The following is a 19,216-nucleotide window of genomic DNA, read 5'->3' as shown; positions in this document are numbered from 1 at the left end:
AATATAACCAAAACCGAGTAGAGAACACTTATCCCAATCCCTATGGTTAAAATTGCCTCCGAAATCGCCCAAATCCGAGCTCCCCAACTCAAAATAGGACCAATGAACAAACCCTTATTTTATATATATTTTCTGCCAGCTATTCTGCCTCGTTTCTCATGCAAAACGATCCTGAAACTCGCTTTTTATGCCTTGAATTGATTACTTGTGAAATTTTAGTCAAGTTAGGCTTTTGAATCACTCCATTTGACCTTATAATGAAGGAGATATGTTGTTCCAATATTTGCAAATAGTGCAAATTTTTGAATATGAATTCAGTGGCAATTTCGTAATTAATCTGAAATATCTGGCAACCCAATTTTTAATAAAATGACCATAAATTCCTCATACGACGTCCAAATTTGATGATTCTTTCTGATATGGCACCGTTATTACGATACAAATCTAATGCTTCAATCAAAACAGAAATTGGAGCTCATTTGCTTAATGTGGTACCATTTATGCTTGAAGAAACGACGTCGAAACATAAGAAAAACAAGCGCAATACAGCCCAAACTTATCCAAAACTCACCCGAACCCCTCGGGACCCCGTACGAACATAGCAACAAGTCCCATATCATAAAACGGACCAACTCAAAGCCTCAAATCATGCACAACAACATTGAAATGACGAAACGCGACTCAAATAAAACTTAATGAACTTTCGAACTTTCGACTTCCAAAAACTCGCGCCGAAACATATCAAATCAACTCGGAATGAACTCAAATTTTGCACACAAGTTCTAATGCATCATACGGAGCTACTCGTGCCCCTAAACTACCAGCGAAATGCAAATGCTCAAAATAACCGGTTGGGTCGTTACATTCTCCCCCACTTAAATATACGTTCGTCCTCGAACGTGCCAAGAGTTGTTTCTAAGCCGTCAAACCGCCGTGTAACCTTACCATGCACATACTTGGGGGTGATCCCGTCAGCCTATTCCATATGGGCTCGACAACACAACATAACTGAAGACATTACTTCAACCTTAGTCCGTAAACCACAAAATCAAAGTTTCAACATCCGGAATTTACTACAAGACCCGAACTTTGCATCTACATACTGTATAAGCCTGAACAAGCTATATCAAGTCGTAACCACAACCCAAGATGTAATCACCCAACATACCACACGACTCGCATAGTCATAGTAAAATTTCTGATCACACTAGCTGCTCAAAACAACCCAATACCGGTGTGATGACCCAAAAGGCCATCTCGTATTTTAGAAGTCAAATCTGTGTTCCAAGGCCTTAAAAACCTCCTTTTGTTTCACCTTGATTTGCGTGCGCAGTCCAAGCGTATATCCGGAAAACCCTTATGTGAAAATTTGAGAAAAATGCTAAGTTTTGCCTTTAAAATGGAATTAAGTTGACTTCGGTCAATATTTTGGTTAAACGGACCCGGACCCATGTTCCGACGGTACCGTAGTAAAATATGGGACTTGGGCGTATGCCCGGAATCGAATTCCGAGGTCCTTAGTCCGAGAAAAGAATTTTTAAAGAAAATTATTTGGTGAAAAATATAAAGATTTTTGGAAATGAAATGGTGTGTGTTCTTGATGGTATTGGGTCCCGTATTTTGGTTTTGGAGCCCGATAGAGGTCTAAAGTAGTATTTAAGTCAAACCTGTGAAATTTGGTAAGAATCGGAGTTGATTTGGTATAAATCGGACCTTTAGTTGAGAAAATGGAAATTTCAGTGTTCTTAAAGAATGTCATGAATTTGAGGTTAAATTTGTAGTTGTTGATGTTATTTTGATGATTTGATTGCACGAGCAGGTCTGTATAACGTTTCTAGACTTGCTTGCATGTTTGGTTTTGGGGCCCCGAGGGCTCGGGTGAGTTTTGGATAGGCCATGGGGTGATTGGGACTTAGGAAAATGCAGTTGTGCATCTGGTAGTTTTGCACCGCGAGATCAGGCTTCGCAAATGCGAAGTGGTCAAGCTTGGGAAATGCGACCAAAGTGTCGCAATTGTGAACCAAGCCTGGGCAGGCCCTTATCGCAAATGCGAACTCTGGGCTAGAAACTGCGAAGGCCCTTACATCGCAAATGCGACGTTTTCTTCGCAAATGCGAAGATAGCAGGATTTCAAAGGGTTCGCAATTGCGAACCCGTGATCGCAATTTCGATAACTGCACCTGTTAAGTGGGATTTCAAACGGGATTTTCATATCATTCTTCAAAATTTTAAAACCTAAACTCCTAAGGGCGATTTTTCAAGAGCAAGTTCTTCGCTAAATCATAGGTAAACGATTTCTAACTCATTTTCTTCAATCTATTTCATCTTTTTACATGATTTCACTTCAAAATCTAGGGGTTTTAATGGAAACTTGGTTGTTTTTGGGTAGAAGTTAGGATTTTCAAATAATTTGGACCTCAATTTGAGGTCCGATTTCAAAACTAATTGCATATTTGAGTTTGTGGGTGATCGGGTTTTGGTTCGAACTTCGGTTTTTGACCAAGCGGGGCCGGGGTCGATTTTTGACTTTTTGGGGAAAACAATGGGAAATCTATTTTCATGCATTAGAATTGGTTTATTTAGCATTTATTGATGTTATTAAGTAAATTATGACTAGATACACACGAATTGGAAGTGTAATCGAGAGGTAAAGCGGTAGTTGAGGCTTAATCTTGTCCGTGGAATCGAGGTAAGTGTTTGGTCTAACCTTAGCTTGAGGGAATAAGAGTTGTGGTCTTAATTGCTACGTGTTAGTGTTGAGTACAATGTATAGGCATGGTGACAAGTATCTATATGTTGGTGTTAAGCATGCCCGTGAGTCTTATATCATGATTGTTGTGGCTCTATTATGTATCGTTCATGCTCAAATTGATGATTAGAAATGTTGAACAAAGCTTATGAAAGTTTCTTGGTAATTGAGTATTGTTGAGTATTGACTCAAGTTGAGTTTCATTTTGTAAAGTAATTGTTGAAAACGAGATTGGGTATAGATGATTCCCTTGCCGGGATGTTATTGTTGATATTGTTGATTCCCTTGCCGGGATGTTATTGTTGATATTGTTGATTCCCTTGCCGAGAGGTATTGTTTCTATTGTTCGGGTGAGGAAGAGTGTAAAGCACGAAGGGTGATGCCGTGCATGATATAGTGAGTGAGTGTAATGCACGAAGGGTGATGCCGTGCCAATATTATGAGTGTTAACTCACGAAGGGTGATGCCGTGCCGTGCACGTGCTACCGTTTCATTATTCTTGTTGATATAGATATAATGTTCATTATGGTTCTTTATTAATGCTTCTTTATTGGTTTATTGTTAGAATTTGATATTCCCCGCAGCATGCCCCTTTCCCACCTTATTCTGTTGAATTCTGTTATTACGATTCTATTTGTATATGATTTAATTGCAGAGGTTTATATGGTTTTCGTGTCCTAGCCTCATCACTACTTCGCCGAGGTTAGGCTCGACACTTACTCGATACATGGGTCGGTTGTACTGATGCTATACTCTGCACTCTTTTGTGCAGATTTCGGTACCGGACCTGGTGAGTAGCTGAGGTAGCTGCTTTCAGTCCAGGGAGACCAAGGTAGATCTGTTGGTGTCCGCAGAGCCTAAAGTCCCCCTTCCCTGTTTTAGCTTTCTATTGTCTCTTTTCATTCCGAGTACAATTGTACTTTTCTTTCTAGACCAGTGTTTTTAGAAATTCGTAGATGTTCATGAATTTGTGACACAAAGATGGTGGGTAGACATGTATTGGCTTATTTGAATTTGTTATAACTCTTAGGCACTTTTCATCTATTTAGCTTTAGTTATTGTTTATATCTATTTGGGTTGATTGCTAATGGGTTAGAACCTTAATAGTTGGCTTGCCTAACTTTCACGAGTAGGCGCCATCATGACTCCCGAGGGTGGGAAATCCGGGTCGACTAGGTTGCCTAGGTCTCACAATTCACGAACAAGCTAGGTAGAGTCTGAGGGATCAGTATGGAGACGTCTGTGCTTATCCCATAGGCTATAGAGTTTAGGAATAACTTCACATCTATTCTTCTCTGTCGTGCGATTTGACATCTCAATGCTAATTGAACTTCTACTCTGTTCTTTCGCAGATGGCGAGAACACGTGCTTCTTCATCCGCTGATCAGCAGCCCGAGCCCCCAGTGGCAGCTCATACGAGGGGCAGAGGACGAGGCCGAGGTAGGGGCAGGGCTCAACCTAGAGCAGCAGCACCAGCGGCAGAGCCTCAGGTAGAGTTTGAGGAGGAGGCTCCAGCCCAGACCGTTCCAGCAGGGCCAGCTCAGGTCCGAGAGGGGTTCATCGCTATCCCGGTACTCCAGGATGCTTTGGTCCGTCTAGTGGGCCTTATGGAGAGTGTCGCCCAAGCAGGTTTACTTCCTGTAGCACCAGCCGTCTCTTAGGCTGGGGGAGGAGCACAAACTCCCGCTACTCGCACTCCAGAGCAGATGGCTCCTCAGTTTCAAACTCCAGTAGCTTAGCCAGTTGGAGTAGTTCAGCCGGGTGTGGTAGCTCAGACCGGTGATGGAGCAGCTATGTCTGCTGATGCTTTGTGGAGGTTGGACAAGTTCACCAAGCTCTTCACTACTACTTATGGTGGTACATCTTCAGAGGATCCCCACGACTATTTGGACAGCTGTCACGAGGTTCTATGGAACATGGGGATAGTGGAGACTAATGGGGTCGACTTTGCTGCTTTTCGTCTGTCAGGTTCCGCCAATACTTGGTGGAGGGATTATTGTTTGGCTAGGCCAGTCGGGTCACCGGCTTTGACTTGGGATCAGTTCTCTCAGCTATTTCTGGAGAAGTTTCTTCCTATCACCCAGAGGGAGTACTATCGGAGGCAGTTTGAGCATCTCCAGCAGGGTTTTATGACCGTCACTCAGTACGAGACCATATTTATTGCCTTGGCCCGTCATGCTCTTATTATACTTCCCACCGAGAGGGAGAGGGTGAGAAGGTTTATTGAGGGACTAGCTCAGCCTATCAGATTGCAGATGGCTAAGGAGACAAGGAGCGAGATTTCTTTTCAGGATGCGGCCAATGTGGCCCGTCGAGTTAAGATGGTTCTATCACAGGGGAGTGGTCAGGGGTCTGACAAGAGGCCTCGTCATTGCAGATTCAGTGGTGCCTCGTCTGGAGGCAGCGATTCTTTTGGTAGGGGCCATCCTTCCAGGCCGTGTCATTCAGCACTTCAGGCTTCTCACGGTGCTCCAGGTGGCCGTGGTTCTCATATGCAGTATTCGGATCAGCTACCCTACAGTGCATCACCAGCTCCTATCAGTGCACCTCCACTCCAGAGTTTTCAGGGTGGTTACTCAGGCCGTCAGGGTCAGTTTCAAGGTCAGCAGTCCCAACAGCCTAGGACTTGTTATACTTGTGGCGATGCGAGGCACATTGCTAGATTTTTCCCTTGAGCCTCAAGCAGTTCTCAGCATCAGGGTTCTCGTGCTATGGTTTAGGCACCGAGTGTTCCACAGCCTGCCCGACCAGCTAGAGGTAGGGGACAGGGAGCTAGGGGTGGAGGTCAAGGTTTTAGAGGTGGAGGTCAGGACGCTAGAGGTGGAGGCCAGCCAGCAGGAGGCCGTCCCGGGGATGTAGTTCAGAGTGGTGGGGCCCAGCCCCGATGTTATGCTTTCCCAGCTAGGCCTGAGGCTGAGGCATCCGATGTCGTTATCACAGGTACGGTTTCAGTTTGCAGTAGCGATGCATCAGTGCTGTTTGATCTAGGGTCTACATACTCCTATGTGTCATCTTATTTTGCTACGTATTTGGTTGAGCCTCGTGATTCTTTGAGTGCTCCTGTATATGTTTCCACACCGGTGGGTGATTCCATTGTTGTAGATCGTGTCTATCGCTCGTGTGTGGTTATTATTGGGGGTCTTGAGACCCGTATAGATCTCTTACTTCTAGATATGGTTGATTTTGATGTCATATTAGGGATGGATTGGCTGTCACCTTATCATGCCATATTAGATTGTCACGCCAAGACCGTGACCTTAGCCTTTCCGGGGTTGCCTCGATTGGAGTGGAGAGGGATTCCTGGTCTAACTACCAGTAGGGTCGTTTCTTATATGAAGGCTCGACGTATGGTCGAGAAGGGGTATTTGGCTTACTTGGCATATGTGCATGATTCTAGTGCTAAGGTTCCTTCTATGGATTCCGTGCCAGTTGTTCATGAGTTTCCAGAGGTATTTCCTACAGACTTGCCGCGGATGCCACCCGACAGGGATATCGACTTTTGCATTGATTTGGCTTTGGGCACTCAGCCCATTTCTATTCCGCCATATCGTATGGCCCCGCCAGAGTTGAAGGAGTTGAAAGAAATGTTGCCGGACTTGCTTGATAAGGGCTTCATTAGACCTAGTTTCTCGCCCTGGGCTGCGCCGATATTGTTTGTTAAGAAGAAGGATGGATCGATGAGAATGTGTATTGATTATCGGCAGTTGGACAAGGTCACCATCAAGAACAAGTATCCATTGCCGAGGATTGATGATTTGCTTGACCAACTTCAGGGTGACAAAGTGTTTTCGAAGATTGATTTGAGATCTGGCTACCATCAGTTGAGGATTAGGGAATCCAATGTCCCTAAGACAACTTTCCACACTCGGTATGGGCATTACAAGTTTTTAGTGATGTCATTTGGGTTAACAAATCAGCATTCTTGGATTTGATGAACCGAGTGTCCAGGCCTTATTTGGATTCCTTCGTAATTGTCTTCATTGATGATATTTTGATCTACTCCCGCAGCCGAGAGGAGCACGAGCAACATCTTCGAGTCGTTCTTCAGACTCAGAGAGACAGTCAGTTGTATGCTAAGTTTTTGAAGTGCGAGTTTTGGTTGAGTTCGGTTGCATTCTTGGGCCATATCGTATCAGCAGAGGGTATTCGGATGGATCTGAAGAAGATAGAGGCAGTCAAGAACTAGCCTTGACCCACATCAGCTACAGAGATCCGGAGTTTCTTGGGTTTGGCGGGTTATTACCGTCGGTTTGTGGAGAGGTTTTCATCTAGAGCAGCCCCGATGACCAGGTTACCTAAAAGGGTGCCCAGTTCAGGTGGTCGAACGAGTGTGAGGCGAGCTTCCAGAAGCTCAAGACAGCTTTGACTACGGCGCCGGTGTTGGTATTGCCTACGGGTTCAGGGCCATTTATAGTGTATTATGACACATATCGTATTGGACTTGGTGCGTTGTTGATGCAGAATGGCAAGGTTATTGCATATGCTTCGCGGCAGTTGAAGATTCACGAGAAGAATTATCCAGTTCATGATTTGGAGCTAGCAGCCATTGCTCACGCGCTGAAGATTTGGGAGCATTATTTATATGGCGTGTCATGTGAGGTGTTCACAGATCACAAGAGTCTACAGTATTTGTTCAAGCAGAAGGAGCTCAATTTGAGGCAGAGAAGGTGGTTGGAGCTACTAAAAGACTATGATATCACCATCTTGTATCATCCGGGAAAGGCCAATGTGGTGGCCGGTGCTTTGAGTAGGAAGTCAGCCAGTATGGGCAGTCTTGCGTATATTCCGGTCGATGAGAGACCGCTTGCTTTGGATGGTCAGGATTTAGCCATCAGTTCGTGAGGTTGGATTTTTCTGAGCCCAGCCGCATGCTAGCTTGCACAGTCGCTCGTTCTTCATTATTTGAGCGTATTCGAGATCGGCAGTACGATGATCCTCATTTGCTTGTCCTTAGGGACACGGTGCGGCACGGGGGTGCCAAGCATGTTATAGTTGGAGATGATGGAGTTTTGAGGATTCAGGGTCGTATTTGTGTGCCCAATGTGGATGGACTTCACGAGTTGATTCTAGAGGAGGCCCATAGTTCCCGGTATTCTATTCATCCGGGTGCCGCTAAGATGTATTAGGAATTGCGGTAGCATTATTGGTGGAGGAGGATGAAGAAGGATATTGTTGCGTATGTAGCTCGGTGTTTGAATTGTCAGTAGGTGAAGTACGAGCATCAGAGACCTGGAACCAGAAGATTGAGATTCCCGAGTGGAAGTGGGAGCGTATCACTATGGACTTGCATTGCCGCCATGTTTATCAGCTGTGCATCCCGTGTTTCATGTGTCCATGCTTCGGAAGTATCACGACGATCCATCCCACGTGTTAGACTTACGCACTGTCCGGTTGGACAAGGACTTGACCTACGAGGAGGAGCCGGTAGCTATTCTAGACCGGCAGGTTTTTTAGTTGAGATCGAAGAATTTCCCTTCAGTTTGTGTGCAGTGGAGAGGTCAGCCTGTTAAGGCAGCAATATGGGAGTCCGAGTCCGATATGCGGAGCCGATATCCCCATCTTTTCCCCGACTCAGGTACTTTTCTATGTCCGTTCGAGGACGAACTGTTGTTTTAGAGGTGGAGAATATGATGACCCAAAAGGTCATCTCGTGTTTTAGAAGTCGAATCTGTGTTCCGAGGCATTAAAAACCTCCTTTTGTTTCACCACGATTTGCATGCGCAGTCCGGGCGTATATCCGGAAAGCCCTTATGTGAAAATTTGAGAAAAATGCTAAGTTTTGCCTTTAAAATGGAATTAAGTTGACTTCGGTCAACATTTTGGATAAACGGACCAGGACCCATGTTCCAAAGGTCCCGTAGGGTCCGTAGTAAAATATGGGACTTGGGCGTATGCCCGGAATCGAATTCCGAGGTCCCTCGCCCGAGAAAAGAATTTTTAAAGAAAATTGTTTGCTGGAAAATATAAAGACTTTTGGAAATGAAATGGTGTGTGTTCTTGATGGTATCAGGCTCGTATTTCGGTTTTGGAGCCCGGTACAGGTCTAAAACAAATATTTAAGTCGAACCTGTGAAAATTGGTAAGAATCGGAGTTGACTTGGCATAAATTGGACCTTTAGTTGAGAAAATGGAAATTTCAATGTTCTTGAAGAATTTCATGAATTTGAGGTTAAATTTGTAGTTGTTGATGTTATTTTGATGATTTGATCGCACGAGCAAGTCCGTATGATGTTTTTAGACTTGCGTGCATGTTTGGTTTGGGGCCCCGAGGGCTCGGGTGAGTTTTGGATAGGCCACGGGGTGATTGGGACTTAGGAAAATGCAGCTGTGCACCTGGTATTTTTGCATAGGCCTCTGATCTCGCAATTGCGAGATCAGGCTTCGCAATTGCGAAGTGGTCAGGCTTGGGAAATGCGACCAAAGTGTCGCAATTGCGAACCAAGCCTGGGCAGCTCCTTATTCCAAATGCAAACTCTGGGCTGGAAAATGCGACGTTTTCTTCGCAAATGCGAAGATAGCAGGATTTCAAAGGGTTCGCAATTGCTAACCCTTGATCGCAATTGCGATAACTGCACCTATTAAGTGGGATTTCATACAGGATTTTAATATCATTCTTCAAAATTTTAAAACCTAAACTCCTAAGGTCGATTTTTCAAGAGCAAGTTCTTCGCTAAATCATAGGTAAACGATTTCTATCTCATTTTCTTCAATCTATTTCATCTTTTTACATGATTTTACTTCAAAATCTGGGGTTTTTCATGGGAAATTGGGTGTTTTTGGGTAGAAGTTAGGATTTTCAAATTTTGGGGATTTGGACCTCAATTTGAGGTCCGATTTCAAAACTAATTGCATATTTGAGTTCATGGGTGAATGGGTGATCGGGTTTTGGTTCGAACTTCGGGTTTTGACCAAGCGGGCCCGGGGTCGATTTTTGACTTTTTGGGGAAAACAATGGGAAATCTGTTTTCATTCATTAGAATTGGTTTATTTAGCATTTATTGATGTTATTAAGTAAATTATGACTAGATACACGCGAATTGGAAGTGGAACCGAGAGGTAAAGCGGTAGTTGAGGCTTAATCTTGTCCATGGAATCGAGGTATGTGTTTGGTCTAACCTTAGCTTGAGGGAATAGGAGTTGTGGTCTTAATTGCTATGTGTTAGTGTTGAGTACAATGTATAGGCATGGTGACGAGTATCTATACGTTGGTGTCAAGCATGCCCGTGAGTCTTATATCATGATTGTTGTGGCTCTATTATGTATCGTTCATGCTCAAATTGATGATTAGCAATTTTGGACAAAGCTTATGAAAGTTTCTTGGTAATTGACTATTGTTGAGTATTGACTCAAGTTGAGTTTCATTTTGTAAAGTAATGGTTATAGATGATTCCCTTGCCGGGATGTTATTGTTGATATTGTTGATTCCCTTGCCGGGATGTTATTGTTGATATTGTTGATTCCATTGCCGGGAGGTATTGTTTCTATTGTTTGGGTGAGGAAGAGTGTAAAGCATGAAGGGTGATGCCGTGCATGATATGGTGAGTGAGTGTAAAGCACGAAGGGTGATGTCGTGCCGATATTATGAGTGTTAATGCATGAAGGGTGATGCCGTGCCGATATTGTGAGGAACAATGCACGAACGGTGATGCCGTGTCATTTCTGTTGTTTCATATGGTGAGGACGAGAGTAAAAGCACGAAGGGTGGTGCCGTGCACGTGTTACCGTTTCATTTTTCTTGTTGATATAGATATGATGTTCATTATGGTTCTTTATTAATGCTTCTTTATTGGTTTATTGTTAGAATCTGATATTCCCTGCAGCATGCCCCCTTCCCACCTTATTCTGTTGAATCCTGTTATTACGATTCTATTTGTATATGATTTAACTGCAGAGATTTATATGGTTGTCGTGTCCTAGCCTCGTCACTACTTTGCCGAGGTTAGGCTCGACACTTACTCAATACATGGGGTCGGTTGTACTGATGCTACACTCTGCACTCTTTTGTGCAGATTTCGGTACCGGACCCGGTGAGTAGCTGAGGTAGCTGCCTTTAGTCCAGGGAGAACAAGGTAGATCTGCTGGCGTCCGCAGAGCCTAAAGTCCCCCTTCCCTTTTTTAGCTTTCTGCTGTCTCTTTTCATTCGAGAACAGTTGTACTTTTCTTTCTAGACCAGTGTTTGTAGAAATTCGTAGATATTCGTGAATTTGTAACACCAGATTCGTGGGTAGACATGTATTGGATTATTTGAGTTTGTTATAACTCTTCCGCACTTTTCATCTATTTAGCTTTAGTTATTGTTTATATCTGTTTGGGTTAATTGCTAATGGGTTAGAACCTTAATAGTTGGCTTGCCTAGATTTCACGAGTAGGCGCCATCACGACTCCCGAGGGTGGGAAATCCGGGTCGTGACAACCGATAATAAATCTCATGTCAAACAAAACCTCGTTCTAAAGCCTTTGTGTACTGCTGATGATGAAGGAAACACGCAGAAACTCATTACCATTCATCAGATCAACCAATTGTGGAACTCCCTCTCCTTCTATAGTAACTATAGCAAATTTCTAAATCGATCAGCAACAATATCCTTCCAAATATACCGCAATCAATCCGATAGCACCCATTCTAGGTCCGATGACCTCATCTCATCTAACATAATCACTATAGTGACATGCCACATCCATACAATCTAAATCCACAACCCGTGCAATTGGTGCACCAGTAAGAAACAATCCCAATGTACTCAAATCATAGAAAATGACTCAAACGAGAGGACTGTCCCGCAAGCTTAACAAGTATTGCCATAACGAAATGCCGAAAATCTATCACACATCGTAGGACCATCACACGAATCTAACACAAAGGTTCATACCTCAACATAACTTCCGCTGCAATGTGTTACCCCATCCAAATACTGGTCCATGGCATATACCTCAAGCCACCTTGCTCAAAATCAACAACCACACAAAATTCGACATCAAGCACCCAAAGTGCATTACCATAACCGCGGAAAAGCAAATGACACAATGCCACACAAAATCCGAAAGAGCATAACCAATACGCAACCGATCATGCAATACCTAAATACCCATCTCGCTCAAATTCCGCTATAAGTCCCCAATATAACTGCACCATGTGTGCATATAACCAACGAATAATAACTCCTCGTAGCATAGAAGAGTAACTTATAGATCATATCAGAACACGAATGAGCTCAACAACAACTGAATGGCACATACCTCAACCATAGAAGTATGGAGCCAATCAATTCGACCCGGTGTAGAATACACATCCTAATTGGGCCTACCAATGGACCCCAAATCAACTTTGGTCATCCACAAATTGATAAATAACCCTCTGAAGCTCCACAATGGCCTAACCATAACGCATACCATCCTCTTACTAGCTTTGGCCACATTTTCACAGTCCACAACCACGAAACAATTTGCTCCTGAGAACTCCCAGTCTCCAAATCCATAGAACACACGAATCACCATATCTAATCCCCAACTCCACTGCCCGAATGTCTAACACATCTCTAATTCACGATCATCCATAAGGATTACTTCTAAAATTCTTCTATGCCATAAAGCAAAATTTGAATATCAACAGTTGACCAACTAGACGAGTACCACAATACCAATGAAGTATCCATAAATCAAAATACATTTCCCCTTATGAATTATATACTCTCATCAAGCCATACCAAATAGTAATGCCATTTACCTAGTCATCTGAAACCGTCCATGTTGCCTAAGAAATTACGTCCTTCCCTTCAAAACCGAATCATGACCTTGCACTTGCCAATTTCAATCCCACACAACACACCGCATATACCATGCCACTATATGAAAAATACGATAACTTCATAATCCAGTCCGAGTCACGAGCAACTACATACTCAATTAGCCAAGAACCTTCCATTTGATCCCATCCAGGAGAAAATCACAATACGCAACTTGTCTCACACACCAGTAGGAGATGTACATCTCAAACCTTGGTAGAAACCATCAAGAACCCTCCGAAACCCATTTGCGCTTAACCAAACCGTCAGGATTGAATCCCTCTAACTCAACCAAGTTACGCAAGCCATCATAACCCGAGGGTATCACCATAAAACACCTGTAGAAACTCACTACATCATAATAAACAAAAGATCCAATCACATCCGTTCCCATTCTTATCCAACCCATTACTAAGTTGTCCTAATTCTCCGAGTTCCTTCCGAATTGCCTTCAAATTGATACTTTTCCTTGCTAGAACACTACTATCCTTAACCAAAACTTGCCCCACGAACGTTATCGTAGGGCCACACCGCCCTAAGACTCATAAGCCGCTGAATTCTCTCTTAAGCACCCCAAAAGTATCACAACCGAGATACCTACTTCGAAGAGCCCTTCTGCGGATCTAAAGCCGTTCCTCTTACCTTCCTGATACTGAAATGTAGAATCCATAAGGATATAGAAATGCCAAAAGTCTCGACATCATCCAATGTAAATCTCAGTTTCTAGCTATATGCAAATCCTGAAGATTCCCAATTGCAACATATAATTCTTGAACCCATTAGAACCATTCTCGAGAGTCATCCACTCTGCTTAAATCTCAATTAGATCGATCAAACAGATCGAATGACCTGTGCCCCACTAGCACACCAATACCCAAGGAAGTAACCCCACCTTAATTCAACCAAATAAATTCCTGCTCCATGCACATTACATCCTTCACCAATAACAACTCAAATCATTCCGTGATTTCCATATACCCATAGAGTGTAATACAACCCGTATCCAAAAATTCCCTTACTCGAGTCATCTTCGATCTCACCCTCTGCAGAACATAACTCATTCACAAGTATACCTCAAACCGAAACCAATACAACACATAACCGTGTAATCAACTTATCAATAGCGGACTCCCCCACTTGGCTCAATGCCATAGAACAAAACACACCATAACTCATAATTCCATACTTTATTATAGCCATAATACCGTAGTGAGATTCAACTAAATCCTCTATAAGCTCGTATAACACAAACCATCTAGCATCTCAAATCATCTACAAATCTCGTATTCGCCCTTGTAACAGTCAAGACAACTCTCATAAGCGATCCAAACTCAAAATTGCAGAACATATGATTCACTAGTAAAAGAGAACTCGCTACAAAACAACATAGGGATCACGCAACCTTAGGACACCCCGCTGGAGATAACCCACCTGCTTAGCATCAAAATAACATCTTTCCATACCTTTCCACAGTCACAATTACTATGAAATTACTTAATCTTCCTGATTCTGAACTCATTAACAAGACAAGAGAATCTAATTCATTATGCAATTAAACAACATGAAAGATTCCCCAATATGCTCATAACTTGATTTTATATGTCACATCAAGGTAGAAATCAGGCACCTAATAGTCCTTTTTACATTGCAAGCAAACTCTTCTCGTCAAATTAAACCCATATGAACACATCTTGTAGTCACATCATACTCATCACGTAGCCATCCAGCCACAAATTCCACTAATAGGGACATTATCGGACATATAAATCCAAAAGCACATGCTCATACAATCAACACCTCTGTGCTCAAGCTACAGTCAAAACCCGACCTCAAGTCTTCCAGACTGGCCCATCATCAAAAGACATAAATCACATCTCGCACCTCATCCAGGGAGTCACAAGCTATCGATGCAAAGCTGATATCGAGCGCTCATGTGCGCATACGAATGCATGGAAGAAATTCAAAAGATTATGCTTCAAGCTGAATCAATGCCGCATGATAAGGAAAGAAAGATGGGAAGTATATCCTAAATGCCCAGTAGCCTCTCGAAGATAGGTATGGACGTCATCATACCGATCCGCAAGACTCTACTAGACACTTGCTCATGGCTTGTAGAACCTATGAACCTAGAGCTCTGATACCAAACTGTCACGATCCAAAATCCACTAGTCGTGATGGCACTTAACCCAACCCGCTAGGTAAGCCAACTATACTATCCAATTCCCATAATATTTAATAAGGCAGTTTAAATAAGAGAATTACCTAAATCTTGTACACTTTCCCAAGGACTCGTAGTACAGATCATGAGCTTCTAAGAATAGAATTTACAAAATTGATGTGAAGTAAATACATCTTCTGTTTGAAAAGTACATAAACAGAGTTTTATAAAACTACACCTACCATGAACAAGAGGCAGCTACAACCGGAACGCAGGTACATCTTCAAATCCAGCAACCATCGAACACAACAACAACAACAGACAAGATCTGCACGCAATGTGCAAAAGTGTAGTAGCAGTACAACCGACCCCATGTACTGGTAAGTAACAAACCTAACCTTAGGTTGAAAGTAGTGACGAGCATAGGTCGGGTCCAACACCAATAACCAACAGCAGTTCATAACAACATAAAGCATATAACCGATGAAGTAACTCAGAGATAAAATACTCGCTTTTTCACAGTTTTCCAAATATAGTTCCGCTTTTCAAGAATATTAGTGAAACCCAAATCCTATACCGAAATCATCGTAAAATATGAGATAGTTTGAAAATTGTAATTTTTCTAAAAATCCTTTTCACTATAAATAAGATGTTTCATTTTCATTCAAGATAACAAGTGTGAAACATGCTGCGGCGTGCAGCCCGATCCCATAACTGTCACTCATAATCAGGCTCTCGGCCTCACTTAGTCATCAATCTCTCCAGTCTCACCCACTGGCTCACAATGTCATGAAGACTAACCCGTGACAATGATTTGATGTGCCAATGAATAATAATTGAGACTGAGGTATGATATAAATGCATGAATATGACTGAGTACAAAATATCATTGAAAACCAGTGGGATGACAGCAAGAAATGACCACTATGGGTCCCAACAGTATCGGTATAAAGCCTAAACATGAAATCCGACATGATTAACAACTCAATTACTTTATCACATGGTGAAAACACAGATATCAACAAGATAGGGCCACTATACAGTGCCATGGAAAAAAATAGAGTCACAATTCACATGGTGCACGCCCACACGTCCATCACCTAGCATGTGCGTTACCTCAACACCAATCACATAACATGTAATTCGGGGTTTCATACCCTCAGTACTAAGTTTAGAAGAGTTACTTACCTCGAACAAGTCAATTCCAATACCGAGCAAGCCAAGCGATGGTCCAAAAATGCCATCTCGTGCGTTCCGACCTCCGAATGGCTCGAAATTAACAAAAAACAACACAAATACATCAAACAATGCTGAAGGGACCAATCCCAATTGAAAAAGGTCGAATCTTTAATCAAAAGCCGAAAATCAACCAAAAAGCCCAACACGGGCCCGCACCTCGGAACCCCTCACAAAATTTGACAACCCATTCAATTATGAGTCCAAATATACTAATTTCACTCAAATCCGACTCCGAATCGATGTTCAAAACTTAAAAATTCACTTTATCAAACTTTAGGCAAAACCTCTCAAATTTCACTTTGAAATCATAAATCAAATCCTTAAAACGAAGACGGATTCATGAAATATAACTAAAACTGAGTAGAGAACACTTACCCCAATCCATATGGTTAAAATCGCCTCCAAAATCGCCAAAATCCGAGCTTCCGAACTCAAAATATGACTAAATGAACAAATCCTTTTTCTGCCAGCTATTCTGCCTCGTTTCTTGTGCCAAACAATCCCGAAACTTGCTTTTTATGCCTCCTATGGATTTTTTGTGAAATTTTATACAAGTTAGACTTTTGAATCACTCCATTTGACCTTATAATAAAGGAGATATGTTGGTTTCGATATTTGCAAATAGTGCAGATTTTTAAATATGAATTCAGTGGCAATTTTGTAATTAATCTGAAAAATCTAGCAACCTAATTCTTAATAAATGACCATAAATTCCTCATACGATGTCCAAATTCGACGATTCTTTTTGCTATGGCACCGTAATTAGGATACGGATCTAATTTAATCAAAACAGAAATCGGAGCTCATTTGCTTAATGTGGTACCATTTATGCTTGAAGGAACAATGTCGAAACATAAGAAAATCGAGCATAATGCAGCCCAAACCTATCCGAAACTCACCCGAGCCCCTCAATATCCCATACGAACATTAAAACAAGTCTCACAACATAACACGGACCAACTCGAGGCCTCAAATCATGCATAACAACATTGAAACGGCGAAACGCGCCTCAAATCAAACTTAATGAACATTCGAACTTTCGACTTCGAAAAACTCGCACCGAAACATATCAAACCAACTCGGAATGAACTCAAATTTTGAACACAAGTCCTAATAAATCATACGGAGCTACTCGTGCCCCCCAAACTACCGAGCAAAATACAAATGCTCAAAACGTCCGGTCGGATCGTTACATTTGTAGTATATTTTTTTTTGAACAGGAAGTCTTTTGTAGGTAACTTGTGGTGCACAAGTAACCACATGAAATATTTCAGCTTGTTCAAACACTTAAGTTGCCAGATCCATGAGGTAGTGGTAGTGTTTGGTGGTTTTATTAGATTGTTGATTTCTAGTAGTAGTAGGTAGGCTAAATTTGTGGTTAAGTTGCCAAGGGGTGTTTGGTTTCAGAAGGATTGATCAGTTTTTTGTGAGAAAGGGATGCAAATATTATTGATTTTATGTACAGTATCAGGGTGTAGTGTTAGAGATAATCTATCAAAGTACCATGAATGATTTGTAAGGATTGAAGACACTGTTTGTTGTACCTTCATATATTGTAGAGGCCCCTGTATTGAATGTCGTAAACATGTATTCTTAAGGATCCAGTTGTCATGCAGAGATTTATTTTTTCCCCATCTCCTATGTTCCTGGAAAGCCCAGAGCAGAATAGAGGGTTTGCTTTGGTCATGCTTTTCCGAATGTATGAATCAGCAGGTTTTGCCTCTAGTGTGTCTACTCGTCTATGTTGGACATATTTTGCTTATAGAATTTTTACCCAGAGTAATTGATTGTTCTTATCGATTCGCCATAGTAGTCCTGCTAGCATTGCATAATTCTTTTCACTGGTTTATAAAGCCCTAGTCCCCCGAGCACTTCTGGAGTGGTTATAGTCTCCCAGTTAGCAAGGTGGACTTTTCTTTTTTCTGGAGTTGAACCCGTCAGAAGTTTCATTGTATACGGTCTATGTGGTACCTAGTAGAGGTTGGCAATAGGTTATTTTGCATGAAATAGTTTGCTATGGTGGCTTGTACTGAGTGGATGAGGGTGGTTCTACCTGCCGTGTTGAGAGTTTTTGCTTTCCATCCTAAAAGCTTGTTATTCATTCTATCACTTATGAATTGATAGTCTTTGCCTTTGGGGGAGTTGTTGGTTAGGTGGAAACCCAGCTATTTACCAAAGTTGGTAGCCTTGCGGATGTTTAGGGCATTGGTAAGGCACTCTTGAGTATTGAGTGGCACGTTCTTGGAGAAAAAAAGTTTTGATTTAGAAAAATTAATTTTTTGCCTTGATTGGTGGAGGAGAGCTGAATATATTAATAATAGTGTTGGCATTGTGTAGATCAGCTCGGGCAAATAGTATCAGGTCGTCCGCAAAAAGTAGGTGGGGGACTGATGGCCCCCACCTACTAATCTTAACTGGTATCCAGTCACTATTTGTTGTGGCTTGATCAATTTGGTGGGATAGTGATTGCATACAAATGATGAAGATGTATGGGGATAGTGGGTCTTTACGAATGCCTCGAGATGGTTCAAAGAATTTAATAGGTCATCCATTTATTATGATTGGCACGGAGGATGTGGAGATGCAATTCACAATAAGCTTGATTAGAGTAGCTAGGAATTCTAGGGTGTAAAAGATTTGCGTATGAATGACCATTGCAGCCTATCAAATGCTTTTTCTAGGTCTAGTTTAAGCATCATGTTTCCTATCCGTCATGTCATGCGATTGAAGGAGTGGATAGCTTCTTGTACTATGATTGTGTTATCCATAGCCCTTCGACCTGGGAGGAAACTGCATTGGTTGGGGCTAATGAGACGTTTGAGGAAAGGTCAAATCCCATTGACGATAATTTTTATAATCGTTTTATAAGAAGTATTGCAAAGGCTAATTGGTCTATATTAGGATATGTGTTTCAGATTTTTAACTTTTGGAATGAGTGTCATAAAGGTGGTATTTATTTCCGCAGGGATTGTATGAGATTCAAACACATCTTTGCAAATCTTGATTAGGGCGCATTTGGTTGAGTTCCAGTGCTTTTGAAAGAATATTGGGTGGAGCCCATCCGGCCCAGGTGCCTTGAGAGGTTTGAAAGATTTAATTGCTCTATGGATTTCATCCTCTGACACTGGTCTTGATAATATGCTTCTATCCTCCTCGGATAGAGCGTAAGTAAAACGTTCATGAGAAGCATTATTGCTGACCAAGAGCTTAGTTGAGTAGATGGTATTATAATAATTTAGGATAATATAATTAATTTCTTGGTGATAATAAGTCCACCCACGGTGTCAT

The sequence above is a fragment of the Nicotiana attenuata genome, chromosome 6, assembly GCF_001879085.1.
Source record: "Nicotiana attenuata strain UT chromosome 6, NIATTr2, whole genome shotgun sequence".
NCBI classification, from domain to species: Eukaryota; Viridiplantae; Streptophyta; class Magnoliopsida; order Solanales; family Solanaceae; genus Nicotiana; species Nicotiana attenuata.
Note: the sequence above shows the minus strand (reverse complement) of the source record.